At 51.3% G+C, this 26308-nt stretch overlaps 1 long non-coding RNA gene and 1 pseudogene across 3 annotated transcripts; both read right to left on the reverse strand.

Annotated features, from left to right (window-relative positions):
- Positions 1-666: 666 nt before the first annotated feature.
- LOC144324390 (suppressor of cytokine signaling 5-like) lies at positions 667-2168 on the reverse strand (annotated as a pseudogene).
- Positions 2169-10599: 8431 nt separating this feature from the next.
- LOC144323697 (uncharacterized) lies at positions 10600-17411 on the reverse strand. 3 transcript variants are annotated; one of them, XR_013389076.1, is made up of 4 exons: positions 17286-17411; positions 12991-13199; positions 11810-11943; positions 10600-11316 (listed from the first exon to the last, which is right to left on the reverse strand). It is a non-coding gene; the product is annotated as an uncharacterized LOC144323697 (long non-coding RNA). The 3 variants fall into 3 exon arrangements; XR_013389078.1 differs by lacking the exon at positions 17286-17411 and adding an exon at positions 17090-17268; XR_013389077.1 differs by lacking the exon at positions 17286-17411 and adding an exon at positions 16689-17015.
- Between the last annotated feature and the right edge of the window lie 8897 nt (positions 17412-26308).

Genomic DNA, 26308 nt, shown 5'->3' on the forward strand with positions numbered 1-26308 from the left:
TCTTAGAAAAAAATAATAATTTCAAATATTAGTCATACTATTGAAAGACTCATATTAATAATTTGTTCTTCAGTAAGAAATAGAATTCTTTTGGGGCATCTGGGTGGCTCAGTGGTTGAGCGTCTGCCTTCAGCTCAGGTCGTGATCCCGGAGTCCCGGGATCGAGTCCCACATGGGGCTCCCCATAGGGAGCCTGCTTTGCCCGCTGGCTACGTCTCTCCCTCTCTCTCTGTGTGTGTCTCTCATGAATAAATAAATACAATCTTTTAAAAAAATAGAATTCTTAAAAAAAAAAAAAGAAATAGAATTCTTTATAGCAAATGGCCCAGAGTTGCTTCACTCAATTACAACAGTCATTAAAAACCAAACTGCTCAATCGACAAACTGTTTTTGTAGCCTTACTGAACACCTGTAGCCCTGTCTTCTGTCTCAATAGGCACCGCATTTATCTGAGTAAGTAACAGCAGATCACATCTGACAGATAATAACACTAAGCCTACCTATTATACTGGAAAAAAAAAAAAAAAACCACCCAACACTGATACATGTGCTTGCTCTACAGATGTACTGTCTGAGGCACATAAAAGCAGATCTAGTTAATGCCCTTGGGGGGGCAAGAGAGTTGACTTGGCCTTGACTGGTTCTCATTCTAACCAGGGAACTCTTTCAAAATCCTGTAACATTGATGGTACAGGATAGACACTCTTTCAAAAACTTCTGTAACATTGTTGGCAAAGGGAGTCCAACAATTTCATCATGTGTGGGGCATCTACAGATTACTGCATGGCAGATATAGTGCAGGCTAACAGAAAAAGTCTTTTTAATAATAAAGTAAGTGATCGTTCAAAAAACTGGGATCTTTCTAATGTTCCCGAAGTCCGGTTAGAGTGGAGGAGCCAAGTACGCATGGGTCATGGGTCATGGTCAATTATTCACAGAAGAGGCAGTCCTCTTGGGCAGAGTCCCCGAGCAAGAATGTGCCTTCAGGTTTCCCTTCAAGGGAGGCTTCTGTTCAGAAAGGTCCATCGATCCCCAGTAACAGGGATTTCCCCGTCATCTGAAGCAAGTCCAGCACAAGGTGGTGTACATAATCCATCTGCAAATGGACTTTCCCAGCTCCCTGTCTGCTAACGTGGGCACGGCTGTCTCCAGACACCTGACCTTCCTCTGCCTACGTGACTGCAGACACAGGGTGTTAGCGTCCTCTTCTGAGTCATAGTTAGTTTGCAGAATTGCCGTATTGTCCGCACTTCACTTCATTCATTCAGGAGCTAACTTTGGTCCCGGTTTATATAATGGATTAACCTGTGCAGTGGCTTCAAATATATGGATTTGTGCATTGGGAGGAGATTCAATCCCTTCTTCAATACCAAGCCGCCTTCTCTCTCTCTTTTGAAGTTTATCTTTTTCATCTCTAGACACAGAGGATGGATCACATGTATCAAAGACTGTTGAGTGTGGGTTCACGGGGGCTGTCTGCTGTTTAATCAAATGCCAAAATTTGAGGGCTAAATTTGAGCCAGCAGGAAATGGGCATTTGTCAAGCGTTAATTCTGAAATGTATATTTTTCTTTTATTAGAAAAAAAAGGGGTTTTGATTGCTTGTTGTAAGTTCTCAGGGGGAAAACACAAGCCCACAGTATCCTGCAACCTCTGTCTCCAAGAGCACCTTCCTACATTTCTGCCGACACGCTGTCGTATCACACATGGAGCTTGCACTTGAGCTCTCTTTTGAGAGTCTGCTTCCAGTTCCACCAAACTTTTTATCAGTTTCCAATGAACTCTGTATCTTTGTAGAACAGGAACGTTTTTTCTCTCCACCTCATGGAGGCTGCCGAGGGATCTCTTCTTGTGAGTCTTACTCCCAGGGTGACACATGGCTCCTGATCCTTTTCAATGCTTATTTCAACAATCTGAGGAATTTCAGTGGCACAGTTTTGGTTTCTCCTTGAAGAATTCTTAGAAGGGTCTCATCCCAGTTGCAAGGCCACATTTTCTCTTAAGGGACGGCTCTGTTGCTGAGGAGCAGAGTCTCCTGTACTTATCTTTCTTTCACAAACACCTGTTGGAGTACATGTCCACATTTTCACTACAGCTCCCTCCCTTGTGACCGAAGAGATCCTGACACTGTATTGGAAGCGATTCCACATCTTCCCCACTTTATCCATTGATTATAAGATTTGTTGGGGCTCAGCCTCATCCGGGGGCACCTGCGGCCAAGTGGACAGTCCTGTCCTGTCCCTCTGGCTGTCTGATAGAGTGCAATCTCACTTCCTCTGGACAAAGCCTCCAGCCAGCCCCCACCCCTTTCACCCTTCCCCCTCTCTCCTCTCCCCAACCTCCACTGAAATGGAAAATACTTTCCCTCCATATCAGTTTTAGAATAATGTTTTCTATATCAACAAAACATTTTGCTGGAGTTTTTATAAGAACTGCATTGAGTTCTTATGCCAATTTGAGGAAAATTGACATCTTCACTATGTTGAATTGTCTTCATGAACATAGTATATCTTTCCATTTCTTTGTCTTTTTTTTATTTTTTTCATCAGCTGTCTGTGAGTTTTCAGCCCTCAAGTCCTGTGCACATGTTTTGCTAGATTTACACCGAAGCATTTTATTTTATTTTCAAGCAATTGTAAGTGATATTTTAAATGTTTATATCTTTTGTTTCTTGGCTGAGACTTTTAATTGTTTTCATTTATTTCAGATGTGTTTTGTAACACTTCTCTTATCTTGGTGTGGGCATCTTTGCTCATTCTGCTTGAGATCTTCCTGGCTTTTGGCAGAGTGATTTTTCCAGTGAGACCTAGATATTTTGGGCATTATGCAATGAGGCTCTGTATCTTACTTAGCCTTCTGCTTTAGTTAGTTTCCTGGGATGCTGCTTAAGTGGGGACTTGGGGAAGTGCCTCATTGCTGCCAAATAGGGTTAGAAGTCCAAATTCCCCACTTGACCTCTGTTGATGCAACAGTTAGTGTGGCTCTCTATTGTTGCAAGTCCCAGCCCCCTCCTTGGCTTTCCCTGAAAGCATTCTGGCAGAGAGATTGGAGTACCTTATATACTGCTGAAGGGGGCAGTTTAGGTTTCCCATGTGGTCTTGCTGACATGGTGGGGGCCACAGATTTTTCTGAAGGGTTTGGCTGGAGTACCATAATTATTGTCTAAAATGTTTCTGTCTTGTTGGCTGCCTCTTTTCTGGCTCCTTGGCTAGATAGAGTAGGCTTTTGTTGTTTTGGAGGGGCGGGGCTGATATCCAAACCCCATGGCATTTCCAGATTGCTGGCTTCTTTAGCTTCAAGTCTGAGATATGAGGCAAAAAAAAAAAAAAAAAAAACTGACCGCCAAGAAACTCATCCGGTTGTTGTTCTTTGAGTCCTGTGATCTCTAGCTAATCTGCCTTCTTCTCCCCTTCTTTCAGAGCCTCCTTGGGCTTATTTTATATATTATGATCAGGGTTTTAGTTGTGCTTAGTGGGAGGAATAAGAAAAAGTACATCTATTACTTCTCAGAAGCAGTACGATTTAAATTTAAATTCTACTTTTTATTTCAAGTGGAGGTTGTTCAGTTAATTAAAATCTTTTGTTCTTAAAAAAAAAAAACACTTTTGTTCTTCATATACTTTCACTCTCCATGCAAGGCCCTCTCTTATTTTATATAAAGTGTGTGTGTGTGTGTGTGTGTGTATCTCTCCTCATCCCTGACCCAGCCCCTATTCCTCTCCATCCAAAGACTCCTAACATACTCAGGATATGCCCTTAAATAAATGTATAGGGACACCTGGGTGGCTCAGTGGTTGAGTGCCTGCCTTCAACCCAGGGCGTGATCCTGGAGTCGCAGGATCCAGGCCCACATCAGGCTCCCTGCATGGAGCCTGCTTCTCCCTCTGCCTATGTCTCTGTCTCTCTTTCTGTGTCTCTCATAAATAAATAAATAAATAAATAAATAAATAAATAAATAAATAAATAAATAAAATCTTTAAAAAGATTTAAAAAAATAAATGTAAACTGTCTACAAGCATGTAGCTTTTTAGGAGTATGTGTATCCATTTTAAGTTTACACAAATGACATCATGTCTGATGTCCCATTTTATTTAATCTCCTTTTTTACTCAAAACCAGGTCTTTTGGTTTGACCCATGTTGTTTTACAGATGGGCTACTTCTCTACTTTCCATGTGCATCCACCTCATTCCTTAACAATTTCCCTAGTGAGGGACACCTGGTTGCCTGTACTTCACAGCAGCTGCAAGCAGTGCCGCCAGGAATATCTTGAGCATGCTTCGTGGTGATGGGTGTAATGTGCTCCGGGGTTACCACTGAGGTGTGGGGTGGCTGGGTCTGGGGCATACACTGTCATAATTGCTCCAGGCCTGGCTTATTGGTTCTGGAAGGACAGTACCTGCTCATGCCCCCAATAGCAGTGTCTGGGAAATCCTATTGAGAAGACTAAAACAGCACTGGGAATTCTCTGGTAAAGCAGATATTATTTTGGCAAGGTGAACAACCGCCTTCTAAATCATGTTTAGGCTTGTCAACAACCAGGCAGTATAACCCAAGGTTCCCTGGGATTTTCCCTGGTGATCACGGGAGAGTCCTGCCTGGTCCGGTGGACTGAGGACTAGGTCTAGGATGAGCAAACATCCAGAAGTAGGGAGACCTTAAAGCCCCAGAGATCCCAGAAGTTGAAATAGCTGCTGGGAGTTAAATGAATGAGAGGCAAAGGGAACAGCCCCTACTATAGAGCCTGGCACACGGCTCATACTCAATTAATGTTTACCAAGTGTGAGAACGAACAAAGGAAGGAATCGTTGGCCTGTGCCTCTGCTCACTCGCTGCTGCTGCTGGTGGGGTCTGTGTTTCCGGGAACCCCAAACTTTATTTCTTGCATTGGCTCTGCCAGCTGGAGGTGGGCATTTGTGAAGGGGCAACCAGTGTCCTCAAGGCCCCCACACCCTGCCTGTGATCTCCTGGGTCTGTCTCCTCCAGACTCTCAACATTCATTCAGTCACTCATTCATCCCTAAAATCCCCCTAGACACCTCAAGGGGTCCTGCCTTGTGCTATACTCCCGGGATTGAGAAATCAGGGTGGAAGAGGCATGCTGACCCCCACCCTCAGCCACAGTCAGCAGGGTGCCCTCAGCCTGGAGATTCCCCCTGCAGTCTCTCCTGGCCCGGCTCCCATGTGTTCTCTGGGTCTCTGCGCTCAGCGCCTCGTAAACCAGCCCCCCTTCCTCGGCACTATTCTCCACTGACTTCCTGGACTTCCCTTCAGGGCATTCACTGCAATTTGTCAGCGTCTATTTCTACAATTATTTAATTTTTTTAACTGTAACCTATTATTTATGATGTTTATCCACAAGTGTATGTGCCTGGCACATAACAAGTGTTCAGTAAATGCTGTGGCGTGACTGTCAGAAGACTAAGGGCTGAAATGAAGGTGCCTGTGGCTCCTTGAGGACAGAGAAACCACCTCTGTCTGGGGCCAGGAGGGAGGGCTTCCTGGTGGAGGTGGCGACCCCAGAGCAGAGTGTTTGCCAACTGGATAATGGAGTTCCAGGCAGAGAGAACTACATGGCATGTCCAGACGTTGGGCAATAAACTGCTGGGAACCACCAGGAGGATTTGGGGCAATGTAGGCAAAGGATTCTTTCTTTTTCTTTTTGATCTTTTTATTGAAGAACAAAATATGTAAAGAAAAACACCTGTATCCTTAAATGTCCAGCTGGATGGATTTTCACAAGGGAAACACACCAGTGTAACCAGTACCTAGGTCAAGACACAGGACATTATCAGCAGCCAAGAAAGCCCCCTGTGGCGCCCCCTACAGGCACTGTGCCTCCTTTCCCCACAAAGATAGTCCCCGTTCTGATTTGTGCTGTTCTGTTTCTTTCTTTTCTTTTTTCTTTTTCTTTCTTTCTTTTTTTTTTTTTTGCAGTTCTGTTTCTGAAGTTCACATAAATGGAATCACGCAGCAGCTACACCTTTGTGTCCCGCTTCTGCCCCTCAACACTGTGTGAGATGCATCCACGTGGCTGCGGTGCTTGTACCTCAAGCACTATTCTTACTCCATTGTACTGTTGATGGATATTCGGGTTATTGCTGGGCTTTGGCCACTGTGAGTTAAGCTGCAACAAAGGATCTTGTCTATGTCTTTCGGTCGGTGGGCATATGCATGCTGTTGTCTTGGACATAAACCCAGGGGTGGGGGTGCTGGAGAGAGGGCAGACGATGCCAAAGTGTCTTCCCAAGTGGTTGTACCAGATACGCTCCCTACAGCCCCCGTGTCCTCGGAGTCCCAGTTCCATGTCCTTACCCACACTTGCTATTTCCTATAATTTTCATTTTAGCAACTTTGGTGGGTGTGTGGTGATACCTCATTGTGGTTTTAGTTTGCATTCCCCTGATGACTAATGATGTTTCCGTGGATTTATAGGCCACATGCTGAAGCTCTTTGGTGTAAGGCCTGCTGAGAGTCTCTTCCTCCTTTCTCACTTGTTGCCTCTCTTTTTCCTTCTTGATCTGTAGGAGTTCTTTATATACTTGGGAAATGAATTCTTTGTCAGGTGTACGTTTTGCAAATAGTCACCGGATTTGACACCAGGGACTGATGGGGTTGAACCGCATTTGTAAAAGCTCCCCCCGCCCCCCACGACCACCTCTGGCTGCATGGGCAGGACAGACTGTGAGCCCAGGAGGCAGGGGTGCCGGGGAGGAGCTGACCAGGGCAGCGGCTGTGCGGCTCGATGGCAGGGGTCGGGGTCTAGGGATGCTTCAGCAGCACAATGGACAAGCGACATCTGTCACGCCGCGTCACGACAAAGACAAGATGTGCGTGGTGATGGAGCGTTGGGGGCGGGGTGCGGCCACAAGGCTGACTTCCAGTCCCGCTGGCTGGCCGACGAGCTGACGCACTCTGCCCACCCAGCTGCCAGCAGCGAAAGGCGGCTTTGTCCTCCCAGGCCCCACCCAGGCCTGCCGGTCGGAGATGCTCCAGGGTCACCGTCGGGACACTGGACAGAGTGCCCAGTGGTAGAATCTGGGTCTCCAGTGGCGACCGAGGGACAAACACCCCGCTGCCAATACACACACATGGCCGGGCCGAGCCGCGAAGACCCTGAGCCCCAGATGGGGTGGCAGCGGGGGGACCGGGCCCAGCCAGGGTGGACAATGGCCCCCTGTCTGCAGCCTCCTTGCCCCTGTGAGTCCAGGCTCGGGGGATGAGCCTCTGGTCCTCGCCCCCAGGGAAAGGGTGCAAGCCGATTCTGCGGTGTCTGGACTTATGGCTGAGCAGCGAGGACAATGCTGGAAACGGGCCTGACTCCCTCCCCGAAAGCGAGGTCCCCCGCGTCTGTACCGCAGGTTAATTCCTCACCAGAGTCCCACCCCCATTCTGTTTCTCAGTGTTACTTGGAAGACTTCCCTGGGCCCCATCTTGCAGCATTGGGCTCGGCAGATCACAGCATTTCTGCTACGATACTGTAATTAAACCCTACAAACTCCTTCCGTGACGGGAGGAATATAGCACGCGCCGTGGGCTGCACTGTGCTGGCTGCTTTACATAAGTGATGTCAATCATCCTCCCCATGACCTCTAAGGGAAGTGTTCATTTCTTCATTTCCTAAATGAGGGTACGGACTTGCCCACGTTCACACAGGCAGCGTGGCAGAGGCAGGATTTGAACTTGGGCCAGTTGGATCCTTGGGCAGCCCTCCTTTCTCTCCTTCCCAGCCTGCAGGACAGTAGGGAGCATGGGGGGATGGGATGTCCCCCCAACCAGTGGCCTCACTCTCACATTACTCTGTGTGTGGGATGGGCCTGCCTCTGAGCTGTGCTCCTGGAAGGGGAGGGCTGGCCCGAGAGAGTCAGGTTCATATTCTGGCTTTGTCCCCACCCCTCTGGGTGACCTTGAGTCAGTTACATGTCTCGGGGCCTCGGCCTCCCCATCTGAGCAATGGGGTAAACCCCACCAAGCCTTGCTCCCTGGCTTCTTGGGTGAGCAAGGTATGGAAGGATCCAGCTGAGTGAAGCCCAGATGGACCGGGCTATCTGCTTTTGTCACGCTCCTTGTTTGGATCCTTCCTGGAGCCTAAGCTGACCTTTCCTGTTCCCTTTTTTGATGTTAGAGAAGAGTCAGATGGCTCCCCTGCCCTAGCCCTCTCCAGCTTACTCAGTCCCCAGCTGCCCAAGTGTCCCAGGCACGCCCTGGGTTCTGGCCAATGGTGGCTGCCCCCATCCCAGGGCTCCGGGCTGGCCAGATGGGCAGATGGTACTAGAAATAGCCCTGATGGGAGATTCCCCCCTTCCAAGGCTCAACCACTTCCTCTCTGACAGAGCACGAAGTCTCCAGGAGGTTCTGCAGGGCAGACTAAGGGACATGCCTCAGGTCCTTGTCTGCTGTTCTTGGGTGTGTGCTACAGTGGCAGACACCCTATGGTTCCCTCCTTGGCATCCATTCCCTTCCCTCCGCCCTGACCAGACCCTGAGGTTCCCAGCTGTGGTGGGCCCTGATGTGTTCAAAGCAATTACTATAGCTCATCGCATGGCTACTGTGATTGGTTCAGGGGTGGACATGTGACTCAGGTTGTCCAACCAGAGCAAAGACCTCTGCTTAAGCTCTCCAGCAGGTAGACTTTCTCTCCACTGCATGCGAAGAGAAGAAGGTGAAGAGAAGAAGGTAGACCCAGAGCCGAGTGGAGGCCATCCTGAGACCGGAGCAAATGCCAGAACCTGGAGCCAAGAGATGGAGGCAGAGAAACCAGGTCCTGACCGCTTATTTATAGGACCAGTCCAGATCCAAATTTGCTTGAAACCTCAAATACCCATGTGCTTTTTTCACTTAGTACACAGCCCACAGATTTTAGTTTTTAAAGTCACCTTGAGTTGGGTCTCTTGTTACTTGGAACCTAAAAATCCTGAACAAGGCTTATAGCAGAAAGAGGGCCAGGCCTCCTGTCCTCCTGCATCTCAGGCTTACAGAATGGAGCCCCGGGCAGTGCAGGCAGGGCTTGTGTGGAAACATGTCCCTGTGGCAGCCTTAGTCTCAGAAGCAGAAGACACTGAGAGGTCTTAAGTGGGTTTTTCAGATGGGAGCACCGAGGCTCACCAATTCTCCAGCCTTTCCCCACTCCACTGGCTGGGTGCCGAAGGCCTCAGGCAAGTGGGAAGGGTTGAGCACCCAGCCTGCCGAGTCCCCAGGCCTCTCTCTGGGAAGGCTCCTGTCTCCCCCGACCCTAGTTCATCTGAGGATGGCGGCTGAGTTCCGTATTGCTAAAATCAGAGAGGACTTGGCATGTGCGTGGAAGAGAAATAGCTCTCATTGGGACCCAGGACCCAGTACTCTCAACATTTCCTCCTCATCCTCTACTCCTCCCTCGATACAGGAAGAGAAGCTTGTGGTGACTGTGCAGCCTTCTGTCCCTGAAGAAATGGGTGTCACCCGGCCAAGGGGGTGCCACCTTAATTTCACGACTGTAAGTCTCAAGTTGGCCCTTGGTGTTTGTTCCAATGAGCTATTTCTGGGTCATAAAGTAAAGGCTTAAGACAACTATAATTTTATCATCTCTCATGGATTGGGAGGGGCTCAGCTGGGTTGTTCAGAGTTTCAGAGAGTTGCAGTCACATGGCGGCTGGAGCTGAAGCATCTGGGCACTGGCAGGACTCTCCCTCTCCATGACCTCAGAGCTGTTCCACAGGGTCTCTCTGCGTGGGCTCCTTTGGGCTTCCTCGCAGCATGGCGGCTCAGGGCTCCAGCGGGAGTCTCCTACAAGATGGGAGCATTTCCCATGTTACTTCTGGAGTGTCGCAGTGTCGCTTCCACTACAATCTGTTGCTGAGGAGTGAGTCACCAACCTGCCCAGGTTCAAGGGGAGGGGAATTAGACTCCACTCCTTTTTTTTTTTTTTTTTTTAGCCTCCACTCCTTAGTGAGAGGGTGGAAGGTTCTAGAAGTGCCTGTGGGATGGGAGGTGTTGTGGTGGCTGTCTTGGGAAAGTGCATCTGCCAGCGTGTTGTTGGGCAGCGCTGCTACATTGCTCTGGTCCCCTTGCTTCCCTTCCATATAAGAGGATTCTTTTATACCTTCTCCTCCCACCTCAAACCTCCGGGGCCTTTATTTGTAGCCCGTGGTGGCGCTCCTTTTGCAGCGAAATAAGAGAAGGAATCATGGGAGAACATCCATGTGCTCCACCCACCCTCCTGCTGGGCCCTGCACCTGCTCGGGCTGCCTTCCCTGTGGGTTTCGTGGGTGGAGTACCTGTGAGTCTCCCGAGGGACGGCCCTTCACGCGTGCGCTGGGCCCCATCCCTCCTGCAGTCCTCGCTCAATCTGTACCGCCACGCCAGTTTCCCCTCTCTGGCTTCACTCTTTGGGAGAGAATGCTAGTTCTCCCATCTTAAAAGCCAAAAGAACCTGCATCAAACCAAAAAAAACAACCCTATCTTCACTCCGTCACTCATGGTGTCTGCTCCCAGGTCAGCCCTTGCATTGGCAGGGCTTGGGGCAAGGGTCCAGATGGAAGTCTGCGTACACTAGGGGCATAACCACGTTAAATATGTGTGAAATCAAATACAAGCTCTTTCTACTTGAGAAGTAGATCTTTTGTCTTTTCCTTTTCAATCCAGTATTTATTTGTCTTCCCTCTGCCAAACCTTGAGCCAACCACTTTCCCCAGGCTGCCCGGAGAGGTGTAGGAGAAAGAACATACAGGGCAGTCGAGACCTGTGGGAAGTGGACACGGCTCCTTCCCACGGCAACAAGGAGGGGAACAGCCAGCATCAGGCACAAGAGCCCCATGGCCTCCGAGAGGGCAAAGCCCAGGGGTAGGAGGAGAGCTGTGGCTTCAGAGAGGGGCTCCTGGCATCACCAGTGATGAGGCCCCCAAACCCAGTCGCGATGCAGCCCCAGAACCAGCCGCCCCTCCTGCGGCAGCCCCAGCCCCAGCCCCAGTGAACTTGGCTGCTGTGTCCGTGTCCCTTGAAATAGCTCTGGGTGGGAAGCTGCGCTGGGAATAAGTGAGGTCAGGGGACGTGGGGCTGCCAAGCAGCTAGGCTCTCATCTGTCAGTGACTCTGGTGGTTTTAGCTCTGCTGCAGACAGTGATGGGCTCAACAGCTGAGAGGCACTCCTGCCCAAGAAGGGGGTGGAGACACGCTTTGCACAGGCGTCCACTTCAGTGGATGAGGGGCTGTGGCACGAGAGCTGCTCCCAGTGCAGAGAAGACAGAGACAGAGAAGTCGATCTTCTTCTTCTTTTTTTTTAGAAGTCGATCTTCTTAATGAAGAGTTGGGATTCGGAATTCTCTGACTCCTGGAACACCGCGGCCTGCGGGAGCCAGCCTTGGCCGTGGCCCTGGCATGTGGCCCTGGCCCTGGTCTCGGGACCGTCCCCTTCTTTTCTCACCCTTGGCTCCACCCACACTTTGAGGGGCCCTGAGCACCTGTGTGTGGACACCCAGTCTAGACCGAGCTCTGTCCACTGTCCCCACCACCTCCAGGGGTAAACAGCTCCTCCTGGGCCACCAGCGGGGAGAGCAGGATGACTTGGGCCCTGTGAGCCTCTTACTTGGGTCTCAGGACACCACTGCAGCTCCCGTGTACAGCCAAGCTCCTGGGAAGCGTCTTGCCCTCCCCTTTTGAGTTTCTCTCCCCTGTTGCTAGCCTAAGCCTCTCCCACCAGGCTTGCACCCACCTCTCTGCAGGAATTCTATTTGTTCCACTGCTCTCTTGAGCTCCCCCTCCCCCACGCTGCTGGTCCCCTTTCATCTCCCCAAACAATAAATGGTTGAGGGAGCCCAGGGCTCAATCCTTGGACTTACTGTTTGTCGACACTCTTTCCCAGAGTGATCTCATCGTAGCTCATGGGTCCACAAGCCAATGACAGCCAAATGTGTGTCCCCAGCTGGGACCTGGACTTCAGACTCCCGGGTCTGGCTGCCTGCCCCATTGTGCCCTGTGGATGTCTCAGAGTCATCCTTTGTCCTCCGGAGCCCTGGGGCCCACGTCTTGGAATCTGTGAGCACCGTCCCCTCCGCTTCAGAATATGCTGAGATTCCCACTCCTTCTCGACACCCCCACACTGGCAGCCCAGCCTCGTGCCCCACCTCCCTCTGCCCCTCTCTGCACCCCACCCCCACCCCAGGCTGCCACAGGGCAGGCTTACTATACAGCCCAAGTCAGGTGGTGCACTTCTTTGTTCACACCTCTCCACAGCCCCTGCTGTTGCTCAGAGTAAAAGCCCAGGTCCTCATTGCAGCCCCACAAGGGCCTACAGGCCCCATGCTGACCTCATGTTGCCTATGTTACCCTGGGGCACTGCAGGTGCTCCCCACACACACACCTGAAGCCCTCCGCCTCTGGACTCCACACTTCACTTCCTTTTGTCTCTGATCAAATGCCACACTGGGGGGACCCCTTGGTGGCTCAGTGGTTGAGCGTTTGCCTTCGGCTCAGGTCATGATCCCGGGGTCCCAGGATTGAGTCCTGCATTGGGTTCCCCATGGGGAGACTGCTTTTCCCTCTGCCTGTGTCTCTGCCTCTCTCTCTGTGTTTGTCTCTCATGAATAAATAAATAAATAAATAAATAAATAAATAAATAAATAAATAAAATCTTTTTAAAAAATGCCACAGTGGGGGAGCCTTCCCAGACTGCCTTGCATACACTGAACCCCCACCTGCCACAGCCTCGTCTTTCCTCACAGCGCTTCTTACCATGTGCCATACCGTATATTTAACTCTAATTGTTCAATCGCCCATTTCCCTCCATTGAGATGGAAGCTGCACTGCAGGATCCCCAGACAGTGCATGGCACATAGTAGGTCCTCACGAAATATTTCTTGAATGAATGAATGAATTGCTAATCAATCCTTGCATTCTTTCCCCGTGAGTGCTGGCTTAGCTCCAGAATATCTCTCAGAATATCAGCACCACAGACTTCCGATGAGCTGCAGCCTGTGTGTCACTCCTGTTCCAGACAAAGGGTGGTCCCCTAGCCACCTGCCACGCTTCTCTCCATTACTGCATGCCCTCCCTGAAGTCCTCCTGTGGAGCGCCTGGGGGGCTCGAACCGACTCTTGATTTCTGCTCGGCTCGTGATCTCAGGGTCCTGGGATCAAGTCCTGTGTCTGGCTCCATGCTCAGAGAGGAGTCTGCTTGAGGATTCTCTCTCTCTCTCTCTCCCTTTGCTTCTCCTCGCTGAAATTAATAAATCTTAAAAAAAGAAAAAAACCAACACCTCATATGAGGAGTCACCTCCTCCCTGAAGCCCTCCTGATTCACTCATCACTTTCTCTGGTGCCCTCTCGGTGGGCAGTGGAGGGGAACCCACAGTACATCTGTGTCTGTGTTACCTGTGATGGGTGACTGTCCCACCCTCCTGATGGACAGTGCACTCGCCAGGGAGGGCTACATCTTGAGCATTTCCGTAACCCCACACTCAGCAGAGCCTTAGTACACAGTAGGTGCTCACTCAGTGTTTGCTACCTTGAGCTGAACATTTGGCTTAGTTTTATCCTTAATATTTTTCATTAGGCCTTTGTTTCTTTGATCTTAAATCACGTTTGTTTTCGGCTTCATCTTTAGTTTGTTTTTTATTACTTCTCTTTCCCTTTTCTGATTCTAAAACAAGTCACATTGCAGAAAATGTTGTAAACATCCAAGAGCATACAGGAAAGGCAGGATTATTCACAATTTAGCAGTCCAGAAATAACGATTATTAGCATTTGGGGTATTCGCTTCAACTTTTTCTTTTGGGTGCACTTTTTTTCTTTTTTTACTAAATTTTCTATTGTACTGGTTTTTATGTCATCACAGTTCTTCAAAGATATCATATTTAATGGTTGCATAATATTCCACCCATTCCATTCATTTTCTCATAATCCATTTCACCAAGTATTCAACACACAGAAAATCCTGACACGCGCCCCGTGTGACATGCATACACACACACACGCACGCACACACACGCTCCAGGCCCGCAGACACGCTGGCGCACACTCCCGTGGCAATCTCCACAATCGAGGTGATTTCCCAGCGGAGGGTTAAGAGGGCACTTGTCACGTGGACCCAGCAGGGTGTGTTCCAGCCTTTTCCTTCTGTGGTCCCTCAGACAGACAGATGTCAGGACAGACACACACAGGATAAGCAGGCAGGAAGCAGACCGGGGCCAGGCAATGTGGAGGCAATGGCTTTCGGGGGTGTCTGGGCTTTCAGGGGGATCGGGCGATGGGGAAGGTGAGGTTGTCGGGAGCAGGACCTTGGCTGCCCTCAGAGAGGCAAGTCCCAGACAAAGGCAGGTGACAGAACAGGGCTTCCTCTGCTTAATGCTGTCAAGGGAATGCAGAGGGCGGTGGGTGTTCACAGAACCAAAAACCCAAACCTCAGAATCCTGGGACCACAGAGGGTCGGCGAGGGACTGGCCCAGAGGGACCACCTTGTCCACCTCTCCAACGGTCAATGCAGGTGCTCAGGTCCAAGTGAAGGGACCTCTTGGGACTCCTGACTCAGGCAAAGAGCTCTTTCTGCCTCCCCATGTGGTCTGGGCCAGGTCCCCTGGTCTCTGTCCCCAGAGCCAGAGTGAGCTCTTGAACTCTGCAATGGGCCCTGAGCGTCGTGGAGGGTCTCTAGGACGGGGCAGAGGGGCTTGCAGTGGTCCTAGAGCCGCAGGAGGGAACAGAGGGAGGGAGACTGGCACCCAGGCTTGAGCTCAGATGTGCCCAACCCCCGGGACAGCCTCTGTGCCTTCCCTGCTGGGCCCTGTTTGACTCCTCCACGCTCCCCAACTGCAGAAGGCAGGGCAGGGACAGGAGGAGGTGCCTGTGTCTGGGGTCACCTGCTCACAGGCTTGGTCTCCCGAGGAGAGGAGGCTTCTGATGTGGACCCCTGGGGAGTTGCCCCGTTGGGCTCCTTCCCAGACTGCTCTGGCTCTCACGGTCTGAAACCAGAGGCTGTTTGCAGGGAAACATGGAAAAGAATGAACTCAGCTCTGGGTGGCTTTAGGGAGGAGCCTCCAATGCTTGAGGTCCAGAGTCAGCTCGACCCAGCTAACTGTGGGATCTTGGACAAGTCATTTCCCTCCCAGGACCCCCGAGAAACACCCAGGGAGGAGGCTCCAGAGCGAGAGCAGCCTGGGACTGTGTTGTTACCAGTTTTCAGAGTCTCAGAAGCCTGCAGGCCATTGCTGGGTGGAGGTGGAGGTGGTCCCGGGGAAACCGTGAGAACAGCTTAACTTGCACTAGGACCAGGCTCAGTGAAGGGCCAGGCCAAGGTTCCCTGCTTGGTCGGGGGAAGAGGCTCTGTGAAGAAGGGACGACTAGGTCACAGCACCACAGTGTAGCAAGGCTGAGCTTGCTAAAGGAGGGAGGCAGCCCTCTCCTTTTGTAGATGGAGAAACTGAGTCTCAGAGAATGAAAACAACTGTGCCAGCCACTAGAGGCTAGAACCCAGGAGCCCTCTGCCTCTCCTCTCTCCACCCATCCACCTCTGCCCTCTGGCCACTCTCAAGGGCTTCCCTGGCGGTAGGGGAGCAGGCTGGGGAACCCCAAAAGATAAAACCCAAAGCCCAAACCCCTTCCCTGTTGACTCTCCCCAGACCTCCCAAACCTTTCCTTTCAGGTTAGGGGTTTGTTTGTTTCTGTGGGTGGGACTAGGACCAGAGGGGTTCCCCCAGCACCTCAAGTCCAAGGGACACCCCAAGTGGGATGCTGTCCTGCCAGGACGAGACAGCCTGGAACTAGGCCAATGCCCCAGCAGTGGCAGCTCAAGGCAGCTGGACACAGCCGCCGCCAAGAATGCCAGGAATGTGGAGCGGCTGTGTCCTTCCCGCTCCTCTTCCTCCCCCCACTCCTAGAACAGGATATTCCCTGTCCAGGGAAGCCCAAGCCCAGCCCCCTTATGGGAAAACCTCAGGGCATGTGGTGGGCAGTGCTCCTGCCCTGGAATGGGCACCAGGTCCTGCCCTGGGATAGGCATCAGGTCCGGGGGATCCTAGGGACCTGGCATGCAGGGGAGGACACGGTGGGTCTGCGTGGGTTCAGCATGTGCTGAGGACCTACTATGTACTAAGCGTTTCGTGTGTATTAACTCCCTTCGTCTCACAGCAACCCTGGGAGAGTCTGTTTTCCAGATCAAGAAGCTGAGGCTCAGAGGGGCTAAGGAACTTGCCCGAGTGCACCAGCTGGCAAGTGGCAAAGCCAGACTTGATCCAGGCCAGTCTGACACTGACGTCCTTGCTCTCAGCCAGGAGACCAGGTGGCCTCAATGCCACTGGGGCTGCTGGGGGCCGTCTCCTGGTGCCCACCCGCCCTGGCACCTGCAGAGGTTGGGGGCGTGCTGCATAAAGGCAGCCCCTTCCTATTGGCAGCTGTTCGTTTTGCAGTTGGCAAAGGTCTGTCTCTGAGATACAGGGGCTGGAAGGTCAGCTCTAGGCCTCTCTCTGGCTGTTCTTGCAGGATCCCAGCACCAGTGAATCCCAGAGCTTGACCATTGTGATGGTCATTGGCTCAGAGGGGCTCCTCTGGACCTGTTGTTGTGATGGGCAGGGAGGCTGTCCTTCAGTGGAGGGAGGCGGGGGGTTCACGGATAGGATGGATAGGACACGGGGCTCTGGGAAGGCTGAAGATGGTCAGAAGCAGAGCATGAGCTGCACGGCCTCCAGCCCTGTGATTCTACAGGTGTCTCCTTAGGCAGCTGTGTACCCACCTCCTCCTTCGGAGCTCATCCTTGGCCCTTCGGCTGGGCTGTTCCTCTGGGGCACGACCCAGAAGGTCAGGTGCAGCCATCCTGCCCTGGCCCAAGAGTCTGCAGTGCCTAGCCCTGGACTGAGCTCTCTGTTGGCAGGTGGGGCATAAAGAGGTCTGCAGGGCATTGGGCTGTACTCAGCCCCAGGCCCACTCCCAAACCACCCCCCACGTGGCTGGGGAATAGAGCCATCTACGCAGGGGGGTTAGCCCATTAGAAATAGGGGAGACTGAGGCCCAGGGGGCCAGGTGACCCGCTCAGAGTCACAGAACTGTCATGTAGCAGAGTTGTAACTTGAATCCCAGTCTTGTACCCACCAGCCCTCTCGAAGGGTGTCTGGGTTCCAGCCACCGGCCCCTCACCTTCTCCTGGCCTTCCCTCCTGGTCCCTTAGCCCCTGAGGTCTGGCTGGTTCTGTTCCAGTGTGTTGTCCTGCACTGGTTCCTGGTCCCCCGGGGGGCCAGGGTCAGGTAAACAGGATCCCAGCCGCACTCCCTGACCTTGTTTACCTCCCAAAAGAATGTGAGGGCATTCTTCCCCTTCCCAGGCTGTGACTCACCCCTCAGCAATGCACCAGGCTCCCGACACTGCCTGCCCGGCCCCCATTCAACCCCCTCCGGACGGGACCCTTGCCTCCTCACCCGGTGATGTCAACCATGTTAGCCCCCCTACTCCCCCCACCACCACCCCATGGAGCCCACCGGGCCTTAAGTCGTCATGGCGACAGCTCACAACAGGAAGCAAGGCCCCATGGAGGCCTGTGCTGGGGCAGAAACACAGGAAGCAGCGCTGAGCACTGCGCAGCATTGTCAGCCTCGTAAAAAACAAAACAGGACAAAAAGATTTAATGAGAACAATTAGCCCGAAGAAAAAGGAAAAAAAAAAAAAGACCAAAAAAACAAACAAAGCCAAACAGCCCGAAGGCAGGAGGCTGGCTGAGCTCCAAGGACCCCGTGTTTCCCCTCCCAACACAATGTCAGTTAAATAATACTTCCTTCTCAGAAGGCTCCTGGGGAAGAAGAGGGGTCCTTCCCAATGGCTCCTCTGCTGAGTCCCCCAACTTCTGAGGCCCCTCCTCTCCAAGGTAGGCCTGGCTCCCCTGGGTCCCCTCTCTAGACTTGACCAAGGCCCAGCTCTGTAACTTCTACTGAAGGCTTTGGGGCACCAGATGGGCTGGTGTCATCCCCGTGTCTCCCCAGGCCCTGCAAGGAGAGGTATCCAGTTCAGTGGAAGACAGAGCACAGGCCCTCCAACCCTCAGAAGGAAACTCATCCCCGGCAGCTCAGCTGTGGGATTCTGTGCAGAGAGATCTCTCTTGCACTTGACCAGCATCACCGACAGCATCATCCTGGCCGCTTCACCGAGGTGTTGTGAAGCTTAAGTGACTTGGTGTATTGGCTCACACACAGTAGGTGCTCCATGCACTTTGAATGAACAAGTGCAAGGACGAGTGAACCAGGTGGAAGTTCCACGGAGGCCGTTTTCAGCTCAGTATGAACAATCAGAGATGGACAAGATTCTCCCTAAGGGACAGAGCTCCCTGTCAGTAGAGGTGGGCAAAGACAGGCTGGGAAGACTTGGGACCTTGTAGAGGGGCCCCCCCGCCCTGGGCGGGGGTGGGGACAGCAGTCGAGCCTCAGATTTCCCTCCTACAGGCTGAGGGCCTGGCCCAGGAATTCTATCTGGATCATTCCATCTAATCAGGGACCAGGACCTCAGACAAAGCTAGACAGGCTCCGGAGCAGCAGAGACTACCATTCAAGTCCTTAGGAACACGTTGGACTGTGAATGACACGGGCAGGGCAGACGCAGAGCATGGCCATGCAGTGCTGGCTCCACAGTTCCTGCCCAGTCAGTGATAGAAGAGGCAGTGCAGGGTCTGAGCTGGGGCGTGAGGCAGGACGCTTGGCGGGGACCGATGAAGGCTCAGGGCTGGCCCCGGCCACCAGGGAGGCCATGCGGAGGAGAGGGGAAAGCTGGTAGGAGTTTGTCAGGCAGTGAAGAAGTGGGCAGCTGTTCTACTCAGGTCACAGCTCGCACAAAGGTATGCTGCTGAGAAAGCCCAACGTGTTCTGGGCACGGAACGGGGCCCATGTGACTGCAGTGGAATTTGGTGTCACAAAATGAGGGGAGACCTGATGGGAAAGAGACGCTGGAGCCAGATCACAGAGGGTCTTGAGTGCCACATCCAGGAGCCGGTGCCTGATACTCCAGGCACCGGGGCCCACTGGTTCCTCTGAGCAGGGCTGTGAAATGTGCAACTGGATGATTTAGGGAATCTGGACAGAGGAGGAATGCGGGTTGGGGACGCACGAGGAAAGAGCAGAGAATGGGAGATCGGGGAATCTGGGGTCTGCTGACTTGGCTTCTTTCCTTTTGAACTCAGAATCAGTGACACAGAATAGGTGTTCCATCAGTACTTACTGAATAAATGAGTGATAACCACCTTAAACTGCGAGATTTAGTTTGCACACATGGTCTTACTACAACCTATGGAGTAGGCCTCATTCGTCCCAGTTTTTTTTTTTTTTAAGATTTTATTTATTTATTCATGAGAGACACACAGAGAGAGATAGAGACACAGGCAGAGGGAGATGCTGGCTCCCTGTGGAGACCCTGATGCAGGACTCGATCCCAGGACCCCAGGATCATGCCCTGAGCTGAAGGCAGATGCTTAACCACTGAGCCACCCCAGCATCCCTTGTCCAGTTTTTACAAACAAAACACAGAGGCTCAGAGAGGTTGAGGGACTTGCCCTAGGCTGCATAGCATGCAGTGGTGGAGCTGGACTCCAGCTCAGCTGATCCCACCTGCCACATCAAGCATGTCACACCGCAGTATTTATCTTGTGCTGGCTCCATGCCAGGCCCTGGGGACACACAGATGGTCAGGCCCCAGCTGGGCCTCTGAGGAACCTGTGGGTGAGTGGCCTCGCTCTTCCCAGTCATAGATGGAAGGGTGGTGGAGGCCCGAGGTCCCCCCGAGCTCCTGCATGGCCAGCCTCAGTGAGGAAGCCTTGGAGAGCAGAGAGGTTGTCCGGGGCCAGCTGGGGGTGTGGAAGGCTGAGGCGGAGGAGGCAAGGAAAGGCAAGGAAAGCTGAGAAGAGATCAGATAACCATCGGCTGTCCCTCGGGAAAAGGAGCGGAGACCTGAGCTCCTCGAGGACAGGAGCCGGTGTGCTCAGAGGCCAGGAGGATGTGCATATGGGCCCCAGGTCCTGGCCTTGCTTGGGTCTCGGACCTTCTCAGCTGGAAGCCAGGTTCCCTGCCCTGGGGCTGGGGTTCTGGCTTCACCTGAGGGGCCCAGGTATTACCCGGGAAAGGACATGCCTGCCCACACCCGTCCTCCTGCCTCCTCATCCGGTGCCCCTCGCCCACCTGCCACGGGGTTGGGCAGGGCAAAGATCTCTTCCCATTGCTGGTGGAAAGCCTCGTGGGGGCTGTCGAAATGGGATGCAGGAAAGGGACAGAGCCCCGTGGGCGGTGTGTGTCTGCAGCAGGTGAGGGCGCCGGAGCTGGGCCGCACAGGGAGGGTCCCCAGGAGGCCACGTGGGAACCGGGCTGGCCTTCTAGGACAGGAAGGGACAAAGGGGCATCACAAGTGGCTGAGGAAGGGACAGTGGCCTTGGAGCCACCAAGTCAGAGTCCTGTTTTGGTTCTGCTCCGTACCAGGGGTGGGGGCTCTGCTGAGTTATCTACCCTCTGAGACCCAGCGTCCTCACCCGTGGAATGAAGGGCTCTATCAGAAGGAGCCGCAGGCTGGCCTCGTGCTTCAAAGTCTGGACCGTCAGGGCTCAGGCCTGGCTCTGCAGCACTTCAGACGGCCCGATGGTGAGGTGTGTTCACGACATCGGACATGCTATGCTCTGCGGTGTGGAAACGGTCTGGCCACCACAGTCGCTAGCTGTGTAACTGGGGCAAGCTGCTCCGTCTCCGCACCTGTAAGAAGATTGTAAGAGCACCCACCTTCTGGGGTGCCAGGGAACCCAGGGAGTTCATACACCCATAAGGGCAGGATAGTGCCAGGCAAGGTTGTAAGTGGCCAGAGAGCCATCCTGAGGTGCCTTCTAACTGGGGATTCCGGGACAGCTCCCCTTCTGGCCCCTGGGTAACACCCTTGCCCTCAGGACAGAGGTGGGAAGGGGCGGAGGAGGAGGGAGAGAAAGTAGGGAACTCACAGCCCCAGAGGCTGGGACCGCCTCCCTTGGCCCGTGTCTCCTGGCAGTGATCTTGGTCCTGGGGCTCAGCCACTGGGTCTGGCTTTGCTGTCTCCCTCCCTGGACGGGGCGGGGCTCGGCACACAGCAGGAGCTCCCAGGGAAGCCCTGGGCCCCAGGGGAGAGAGCGAGTCCCTAACCTCTCCAGGCTTCCGGATGCGTCTCTGTATGATGAGAGCTGAAGCCTGAGGACCTGAGGACATCACGGCCGGCCGTGGAGGCTCCTGGGGTCCCTCTCTCCTGCCTTCTCCTTCCAGAATCATCAGCCACCCTTCTGCCAGCCTCTGCCTCTCTATTGGTTCTCCCTCAGCAGTCCAGCCTCAGTGTCTGCCCTAAAACAAACCCGCGAGGCCCTTGACCCAGCTCCCCCATCCTTCTCCCCCTTCCCTCTTGTCATACTGCCTGCCCCATGCTCTGGCCAGCGCTCCAGAAATGACCACATCTCTCCTGGGCCCTCAGTGCCTTCTGTGTCTCCCTCCAGCTTGGCTCCAAGAGCCCATCTATACTGGCTCCTCCTCAGTCTTCTTGGCTTCCCCTGCCAGCCTGGACCCTCTGGGGCCTTCCTGGGGCCTCAGCCTCACCTTCTTCTCTCCTCCCAGCCCAGCCATCCCCGTCTAACCCCTTCCCAGCAGGGGCTAAGTGGGCCCACCGCCTAGCTGTGTAACCTTTAGTTGTCAGCTACTTACTTTCTCTGTGCCTCAGTTTCCTCACCTGTCAAATGGGACTCAGTGGTTTCTACATCCTAGGGAGATGGAGGGATTAACTGAGTAATAAGCATAAAGCACTCAGAAAGTTCCCGCACATAGTAAGACGGAGCCTCGGAGTACCCAAGTCACGCAGCCAGCAAGTTTCAGAGTGGGGACAGGAGCTCAGGTCTCCTGGATCCAAGTCCTGCTCTCTCATTCCCCTTGTGGCACAGCCATCACCCCATCCTCCCTGAGGGGCTGTGCAGCAAAGAGCAGGCCTCTCAACCCCGGGGGGTGGACTTTCAGGTGCAGAAAAGCAAACGGGGTAAGACCCACCGGAGGATCTGAAGTGATACCAAGGACCTGCCTAGGGGGACTCTCTTTCACTGCTGCTGCTGTCGATCCTGCTTCATCCCTTAAGGGAATTTGGAGATCAAGAGTTGGGCGACAGACGCCTGGGAGCCTGGCGCCACCTGGTGGTCATGATGAGTCCCACTGTCCTCCTGAACTCCCTTTCCTGTAGCCATCTCTCTGCAATCAGTTTTTCCACTGGAGCAGGCCCTCTCTTGTGTAGCCCACCCCTCCCCCCACCACCACCCCGGCCAACTTCTGCCCTCTTCCCCATGCATTGCGGAAGGCTAGTTTTTCACTGAGCATGTATTTATTTATTCACTCAACAAACACTAAACCCCTATTGTACGCCCTGCTCCAGGCAGAGCACGGGGTGGCAAGATGAATCAAATGTGTTACCTGTCCTGGAGCAGCTCCCAGGCCGATGGGGAGACATGCATAGACGGCAGGATCAGGGGTGTGACTGGGGGAGATCCTGCTGGAGGTTAGGGAGAAGGGTAGCTGGGATGCTTCATGGGGAGATGGTTGAACTTTATTTTGAAAGATGGATACAACTGCGACTGGTAGAGGTCCTTAGTAATCACAGGACGGGTGGCAGGAATGCCAATGAAGGGAACTGCATAGGCAAAGTATGGAGGTCCTGAGCTGAGAGCCACTGAAGGGTGGTCCAGTGTGTTTTTTCCTACACTATCAAGCAACTCAATTCTGATCCTATTGATCTGGAGATAGTGTTGGATGCTGCAGGTTAAGGGCTCCTTAGTCTCACAAGTCTCCCCTCCACTATACCCCACTTCAGATGGTCACATGACATCTTCCTTGGGTTCAGTTAATTTGCTAGAGCAGCTCTCGGAACTAAAGAAAACAGTTTATTTACTAGTTTACTGATTTATTATAAAAGGATATACCTGAGCAACAGCCAAATGGAAGAGGTGCACAGAGCAAGGTTTGGGAAAAGAGGTGTGGAGCTTTCATGCTCTCCAAACACACTACTCTCTTGAGACCTCCAGAGATATCTGGAAGCTCTCTGAACCCCATCTTTTTGGGATTTTTATGGAGGCTTTATTACATAGGTACAATTGATTAAATCATTGGCCCTTGGCTACCGATTCAACCTGCAGCCCTGCTCCTCTCCCTGGAAGTCATGAGGGTGGGGCTGAAAGTCAGAACCCTGTAATCACCTGGTTAGTTCCCCTGGCAACCAGCATCCATCCTTAGTTGCTTTCCAAAAGTCACTTCATTGGGATGTTTGGGTGGCTCAGCGGTTGGGCATCTGCCTTCGGCTAGGTGTGTGATCCTGGGGTCCCCAGATCGAGTCCTACATCAGGCTCCCTGCACGGAGCCTGCTTCTCCCTCTGGCCTGTGTCTCTGCCTCTCTCTCTCTCTCTCTCTCATTGTGACTATCATAAATTAATAAAAAATAAATAAATAAAAATAAATAAAATCTGAAAAAAAAAGTCATTTCATTAACGTAAACTCAGATGTAGTTGAAAGGGGCTTGTTATAAATATCAAGACATCTTTATCACTCTTATCATTTAGGGAATTCCAAGTGTCTTAGAAGTGCTGTGCTAGAAATGAGATGAGAAGACGAGCAAATACATATTTCTTATTGGAATCAGAATATCATAAGTGGTTAGTAAGAAATGATGTAGTCATTCTGGCTGCAAGTGCTAGATGGAAGAGGTGGCAGGGACCAAGGTGAGGGGTGCTGGTGGCTTCATCTGGGAGGGAAGGTGGTGACATGGTAGTGACCTTAGTGGTTGGAAGAAGATGGAATTGAGAGGTGAGTGGGAGGTGAGCCAGATGGAGGGTCTGGGACACCCTTCAGGACCTGAAAATCTCCATTTTTATATTTAAAATGCAAACTGTAGACCATATATTTAACTTTATTATTGATTTTAAATATCAAATGTTAGGGCAGCCCGGGTGGTCCAATGGTTTAGCGTTGCCTTCAGCCCAGGGTGTGATCCTGGAGATCTGGGATCAAGTCCTACATCGGGGTCCCTGCATGGAGCCTGCTTCTCCCTCTGCCTCTCTCTCTCTCTCTCTCTCTCGTGAATAAATAAAATCTTTTTAAAAAATCAAATGTTAATTCACCATATTAGTTACCTTAGATAAGAAAAACCATAGTCATCTAATCTAAATAGATGCAGAAAAAAAATCTGATAAAATTTAATAGTGTTATAATGAAAATTCTCACCAAACTAGGAATAGAAGGAAACTCTCTCAATCTAATAAAGGGTGCCTATGGAAAAAAAACCCGTAGCTGATATCATCTATACTGGTAAAACTCTGAGTCTTGCTTCCTAAGATCAGGAAAAAGGCAAAGACATTCACTCTTAATACTTCCAGTCAACATCATACTTGAGGTCTTAACCAGTGCAATAAGGCAAGAAAAACAATGGCATACAGACTGGAAATGAAGAAAAACTGCCTTTAATATCAGACATGATCATCTATTTAGAAAACTGAGTGAAATTTACAAAAAAAAGCTAATAGAACTAATAAGTGAATATGGAAATGTTGTAGGATACAAGGCCAATATAAAAAATCAAATTTAATTCTGTATACTAGTCATGAACAATTAGAAATTGACATTTAAAAATGCCACTTAACATAGCAATGAAACACTTAGGGATAACTCTAACAAAAACATGTAGCAACAATACCCCTAAAACTACAGAACATTGCTGAAAGTTTCAACATTGTCGAAAGAAATTAAACAAGAACTAAATATTAACTGTTGTTAAATGGAGAGTTATAATACTTTCAAGGATTGGAAAATTCAATATTGTTAAGGTGTCATGTCAAAATTGAGCTACAGATTCAACATAATCTCAATAAATATTCGATCAGTCTTTTTTTGGGGGGGTTAGAAATCGACAAGATGGTAACCATATGAAAAAAAGAAAAAAACGTTGATCCTCACCTCACTTCATATACAAAAATTAACTCATAATGGATTATATACCTAAATGTAAGCGCTTTCATTCTTTGAAAGACACCATTAAGAAAATTAAAAGGCAAGCCACCATCTGGGAGAAAATATTTGTAAAACATTTATCTGATAAAGAACTTGAAATGTATAAACAAATGTATAAATTCTTATTTAGTTGAGTGACAGAGCAAGAGAACATGAGCAGGGGCAGAGGGAGAAGCAGTCTCCTTGCTGAGCAGGGAGCCTGATGCAGACCTTGATCCCAGGACCCTGGAACCATGACCTGAGCTGCAAGCAAATGCTTAACCGACTCAGCCACCCAGGCGCCTCTAATGTATAATTCTTATAACTCAGAAATTAGACAAACAACCTGATTTTTCCAATGGGCAAAAGATTTGAAAACACACTTTACCAAAGAAGATTTAGAATGGCAAATAAGCAAATGAAAAGATGCTCAATATCATTAGTCCTTAAAGAAATGCAAGTTCTCAGGGATGCCTGGGTGGCTCATCAGTTGAGCGTCTGCCTTCGGCTCAGGTCATGATCCCAGGATCCAGGATTGGGTCCCACATCCAGCTCCCTGCAGGGAGCCTGCTTCTCCCTCTGCCTATGTCTCTGCTTCTCTCTGTCTGTGACTCTCAGGAATAAATAAATAATATCTTAAAAAAAAAAAAAGAAATGCAAGTTCTCTACATCTATCAGTACACATATAATAAATAGTTAAAATGGGAATACAATATCAAGTGTTGGCAAGGCTGTGGAGCAACGTGAACTCTTGAACAGTGTCAATGAAATGTAAAATAGTCCAGCCCATGTAGAAAATAGTTTGACAGTTTCTCTGAACGTTGCCATCTATGACCCAGTCATTCTGCTCCTGGGATGCTATCTAGGAGACATGAAAATTGTTTCCTAGGCATGCTGTCACAGGTACATTTCCACCAGAATCCTGGATAAATCCCTTTGTTTCTTCTTTCCTACTCCTTTTTCTTAGTGGATTTCTACCTCTTGGACTTAGAGGTGTTCACCAAAGTCCATGAGTTCCTCTGGTCCCTGGATGTCATGGCAGATGACTCAACCCCTTGCATCTATTCTTGGCACCATGACTAGTTCTTGCCAGTGACTAAAAGGTGTGGTATTTCCGTGGAAGTGACATGCCTTCTTTGCTTTCTCTCCCCCCTTGTTCACCAGCTGGATGGTCCTATGGAGGACTCTGAGGCTCCAGGAGATAGTAGAACAAGTAGACAGAAGAAGTCAGAGTCCTGAATAATTATGTGGAGCAGACTCCCCTCCCCCACCCTAGTCCCCACTAGCCCACACTGGATTCTAAGGTGGTCAAGAAATGAACTCTTGGGGCACCTGGGTGGCTCAGTTGGTTAGGTGGTTGCCTTCAGCT

This window comes from Canis aureus, chromosome 11 (assembly GCF_053574225.1).
Source record: "Canis aureus isolate CA01 chromosome 11, VMU_Caureus_v.1.0, whole genome shotgun sequence".
Classification (NCBI taxonomy): domain Eukaryota; kingdom Metazoa; phylum Chordata; class Mammalia; order Carnivora; family Canidae; genus Canis; species Canis aureus.